Genomic DNA, 6,000 nt, shown 5'->3' on the forward strand with positions numbered 1-6,000 from the left:
TTGTGCAATTAAATTAAGTCATAAAGTAATCATTGTATAATAGCATTGCAGTAGTCAATCAGTTGTAAATGTATTTATTTTCTGTGAAATCAGCTCAAAATGTAAGTGCAACTTTTATTAGTGTCTATCTAATCATCCCTTAGTTATTATCAACATTTTGTATTATTTTGACTGTGATTTTTGTTGTTGCTGTTGTTGCTGTTGCAGACAGGTTGATTATCATATTAAACATTAAAAACAAGTTGCAGTTTTCACATTAAATAAAGGAAAATTAAATCGAGCTTAATGTCTTTTTTAGGGACTTCAGAATAAGAAGTCTAAAGATGACAGGAATTAGTCAATGCAAACCTCTTAAACTCCAAAGGCTAAAGAGAAAGCTTTATCTATTGAATCTAATTTAATTTACTTCAGAGTAACATCACCACAGCAAATGAAATATAATACAATATAAGTAATGGACTCAATATGCATCTGTCTATATTCACTTAACCTATTTTATTTACAGCTACCCTCCTTTTGGAATTTTCTATTTTCTAGATTTTGTAAATAATTGAATTGGCATACACAAATAGAAAAGGTTGACACAGAAGAACAGTAAGTCCAAAATACACACATGATGTCTCATTTGAAAGGTAACAACTTATAGTTCTAGTAATTAGCTGAAAATGTGCTCATCAAAGATGTGGCTAAAACACAACTTAAGCTATATCAGTATCAACATGGCTAAATTATTTTTTTCCTTGTTCTCTTCTATAACTCATATTTGTTTAACAGTAACAAATACATGCTTTAGGCCTAACCTGATGAAGTTTTTAGTTTGTGGAGTCAGTGGTGTCTCTATCTGCAATACTATAGAATGTGTTTTTAAAAAAGACATGCTAGGGTTTTAAGAGGTTGATCACATATGCATAACTTGTTTGGCTTCTAACTCCACCAGCACCCTTCATATGATAGAAATAGATGTCTGAACACAGTCTCCATCTTTGATCTCACTCAGGGTGGTCCCTCACAGACTAACAGGGAGTTTCAAGAGATAAAACAACCAAAACAAGTCTTTGATTCTGGAAAGCTTCCATCAAACAAAAAAAAGAAAGTTTTTGCATGAAAGAAATATGAAATCAGAGGGGGGTTAAATAGGAACAGCAGCTGAAAAGAGAAGAGATCAAAGGATTCCAGTGTGTCGATTTATATCAGACAGAAAACGGTGCGTATGTGTATGTATGGTATGTGTAGATGTTAACTGTAGCTGGCAGTGAATAATAGGCCATTTCATCTTGTGATGTAAACATAAAAGATGCTTCCCAGGAGGATAATCTAGAGTAGCAGCTGAAATTCTGCCCTTTGTGAAAGCAGACAGACTTCAGAACTGCAGCTGAAAGCAAACTCCACAAATTTGACACAGCACAGGATGCACAGATAAAAAGGATGCACAAAAAGGACAAACACACATACAAAGACGAACACTGACTTTCATGCTGGATTTCCCTCTGGCAAAGACTCATTGATGTGATTTGGTCTCCTGGATGGGTCACTGCAGGTGCTTTATTGACTCTAACAAGGCTATCAGGAACAGGAGTCCACTCAGCAGCTCCTGGATGTGAATATTTCACAGCCTTTGTGGCCTGGTGGACTGGGCTTGGTCATATTCTCCTTAGGCCATGGGAGGGCGAATCAAACATTCATCATACACAGCTGGGGGAGGAAGAAAAGGCATTAAAAATACAACAGGCAGCCACCAACAGTCTCCCAGACACAGACAGGAGGATGGGATGGACGTGTGGAGGAGGGTTGATGGATCAGGTCACTATAGGGTTTTGTTTGTGCACATATCTTTGTGTCAGTGTCTATGTGTGGAAGGGCAGTTCAAAAAAATGAAATAGGAAGGATTTTAATAATTCAATAACCTAAACCCTTATGGGGTTTACAAAACATCCAATCCTGTGATGCCTCAGGTCACTTGTAAAAACAACAAAGAGGTAAGACACACTGTGTGATGCACAGCGTGAGTCTGGAAACAAGAGGGATTCATTCAGCGAAGAAACAAAAGAGAAAAGACAACAAAAACAACAACAGTCTTTGTTAGCACATAAGCATGTGAACTCTTAATGAAAAATGATTTATCAATATTGAAATATGTTAAGTCAAACTTACAATCAATTTAAACCCTCAACACTCTGTATGCCTCTTTCACATGAGTTATTAGTAATGATTTTCAATGCTGATGTCTTTCTCATATCAAATCATTTTGCAGCTTTTTATTTAATGCACCTGCTCTGTCCGAGCTCTTTGTTCTTTCATGTTCCTTTGAAAATTCACATATCAAAGTGCAGCTCGTCACCCTTCTTTCAGCTTGCAAATGCTGCCAAATTTAACCTGCTGTAACACGGTTAGACAGTATAAAAGAAGTGGACAGAGCCACTGTGATGTCATCCATTGCTTTGTGGACTACCGGTCTGAAGTCTCAAGTTTGGTAATAAGGCTGTGGTAATCTTAGATTTTTGGAGGCAGAAGTGGCCGTATTTGTACAAGAGGGTGGATCTGGGGAGCTTACACAGGTTACCAGTCTCCTGGGATCAGTTACCGTTAGCAGAGTAAACGCTAGTCTGACTTACTGGATGTACACTGTGGCTATAAGCATAGGCATCTATTATCATGATATCTGTTATCTATTTTGCAGGTGAAACTGCACTGCATCCTGGCTTAGCACTGCCCCAGAAAATTGTGGTTGGTTTAAAAAGAAATGCAGCCCAGAGTGTTTTTCCCATATCCCAAAGTGATATTGGGTGCAGCTATACCTTTCTCCAGTGCTGACACAGACCTGTGGAGATAGGTCTGGCTACACACAATGAATAGAAAAAAATACCTTTGAGTGTTTTTTAGTTTGAGACATTTTTAAGGTAAGTAAAATGTTACAATTAACTTTCATAAAATGAAAATACATATTAAAAGGGTCAATATCTAAAATGAAAAACCAACAGCACCAAAAAACAAGTTCAAGGCTGTTTAAATGTTCAGAGTGCCTATCCTGATTGACATGATGAGCTAAATGAGCATACCCTTGTTTATTATCTATTTTTACTCTAAATGGCATCGTAATTTACTAAATGAACATCATCGTACTGTATCAAAGAAGACTTGAAAGTAGCGATTGAGACCGTTAACTCATTGTGAGAATGTTTACTCTTTACAATCAGACTTTTTTTTTTGCCACCAGTGGAGTTGCCCCCTGTTGGCCATTACAAAGAATGCAGGTTTATCAGGTCACTTCACATTGGTGTCACTTTGCAGACCCAGAGGTTCCTGCTTGGTTGGAAGCAGTGGGGGGTTTTCATTAATGTTCTGTGTTATCTCTAACACATGTGAAATATTCTGATTATTTTATCATATTATATTTCTTTTGTTTGACTTGCACTTGCTGTGAGTGAGGCTTAAATCACATGTATTAATGACAAACATCTGTTTTGACAGGGTTTATTTTCAAGATTTGTTGGCATGGAGACAGCCATCTGCCCTGGCTTGGCATGGGGCCACAATTAAGACCTTATTGCCATGGTGAGATGAAGAGAGTGGGTTTGTGGGTAAAACATCTTTTCACTGGCTGCATCTCGCTGGCTCCTCCTGTGCAGAGCTGGCACACAATGTTCATAATGGCACATATGTGCATAACAGTTACTGCCATTTACAGTAATTACAACACTAAATACTATACTATTATTATTTTTTTAATTTTAGTCATACACTTTAATTACTAATCTCTTCAGACATTTAACATTGCAGGAAAAGTACAGGTTTAACTAGAAACATGTAATTAAGGTGTCCTTGTAAATCGTGTGTGTGCCAATATTCACAGTAACAGTAAGATCCAGCAGTGACACAGCCAACAGACACCATGTGTTTCACAAGTAAACTAATAACCTTGAGCAAGGTTGAGTGTTTTAGGTTGAGTGAATTAGGCTGATTAAAAACCTCTCAAACATTAGTTATTTGTTAAAAATCAGAAGAATTTAATTTAACACCTATCCTTATCGCACATTACACCCTGATGAAGAGTCAAAAAGTGTTGCATTTCTGAAATATCTATTTTTCTTTCAACCAATATTTAATTAAGGAATATGTTATGTTATCTTATCTCATCTCATCTCATAGACTTGAATTCTAAGCAAACTGGACAGTCAGTTGTTGTTTTTTAAATTAATAATTTGTTATATGATAAAGGAAATTAAGGTAGTACTTGGATCAGCTGACTAACTGACTTTTCAGAGAGAAATATTATTTTCCACTACATTTATTTAGGAGCTATAGTTATTAGTTACATCGCAGATTAAGACTTAAGCTACCCAAACGTTGTATTAAGTAGTAATAAGCTATATCATCTAAATAAAACTTGCATGTTGATGCTTCAATGATAATATTAAATAGGCCTTTCTGTTGCACAGCAAGTACTTTTACTGTTATAACTTTAAGTTTATTTTGCTGAAAATACGTAAGTAAGTAAGATTTTGAATGCAGGAACTTTACTTGGGAAGTACTATTTCTACCATGTGGTACTGCTACTGTTATTTAGTCAAACCACTTAACACTGACTCCTCAATGACATCCATGTTCCTCTCTTTAACAGTTATAACAGCCAGCACTTTGTGTAGTTATAATCATTTATAAAAGTTACAACACATAAGTGAATGAGTACATGTGTGTGCAAGAGAAAGGAGAAAGGAAAGTGATCCAACAAGATCTTAGGTGGTGTGGAAGGATTGTATGGTCAGAAAATAAACACTGGTAATGCACAATGATGTAAAGAAAACGAGGTAAGTGAAAAAGTAAGTGAGGGATAAACTGGTTTTCAACAGTAGATGCAGCATTATAAATGAATATAGGTCTTGAAACAAGCACAAGGACTTATAAATCTTATCCTGGAGAGGAAAGCACAGGTGCACAGCCTGCACTCAATCACTGAGGAGTCCCTCGCTCTGCCCTGCCTGCTATCTCTGTGGTATTTCTCTGGGCCAGCCTGCACCCTGCTGAGCTGACAACACCAATGTGTCAACCCCTTGTGCGTGTGTGCGTGTGTGAGAGAGAGAGAGCGAGAGAGAGTGTCTGTGTGTGTGAGTGCGTGGGCGTCCGAACATACAATTGACTGGGAGAGATAGAAACAGAGAGACAGTGAGTTCAATCAATCAGTTGACATGAGAACACTGAGATTTTCACGCTCAGTACAGTATACATGTAGTATTCTGTATATGTGAACTGAGATTGACCTTTTTATTATTTTTAGACTTTATTCTGTTCAGACAATGAGTTAAAAAAAAGAAAAGAAAAGCCAGACAGTTTCTGACCTGTTTTCAGGACATGTCTCACAAAGACAAGCTAGCTCTGTGCACAGCAGTGGTGTGTGTGTGTGTGTGTGTGTGTGTGTGTGTGTGTGTGTGTGTGTGTGTGTCGGAGAACCCTGCTGTGCCTGGAACATGGCTGCCTAGAATTAAGGCTGGCTAACTGGCCGATTAACAGAAGATTATTAGCCATGTTAATGGCATGGCTGAAGGGATGATAAAGTGATCAGTCGACCACTTTGGTTTAGACTAAATTATCTCAACTACTATCGGCTAGATTGCCATGAACATTTGTACAGACAGTCAAGGATGTATACCTAATAACTGTATAGCCTGACTTTCGCGACAATGTCATCTCGAGTGAAGCAGCTCAACAAATATTGGATTGATTGCCATGAAATCTGGTACAGACCAAGCAGCATCCGCCAGGTCTGAAAAGTTCAGCCAATTTTTCCTTAAACCTTTTTTTTTTTAAAGACCAGCAGGAAGCAACAATTAAAAAAAAAGAGTCTAATACCATTTTGACACCAATGACCAGGGCTCTGACCCATGTTCAACCCTTCTTTTGTCAATTCAAACCAAGCCAGTCAACACGGGTTGATCCCTCATCATGACAATTCACTTATAACCTGGTTTACAACCTGGAAGCAATAATAACAATTACTTCACATGC

Source organism: Centropristis striata, chromosome 19 (assembly GCF_030273125.1).
Source record: "Centropristis striata isolate RG_2023a ecotype Rhode Island chromosome 19, C.striata_1.0, whole genome shotgun sequence".
NCBI classification, from domain to species: Eukaryota; Metazoa; Chordata; class Actinopteri; order Perciformes; family Serranidae; genus Centropristis; species Centropristis striata.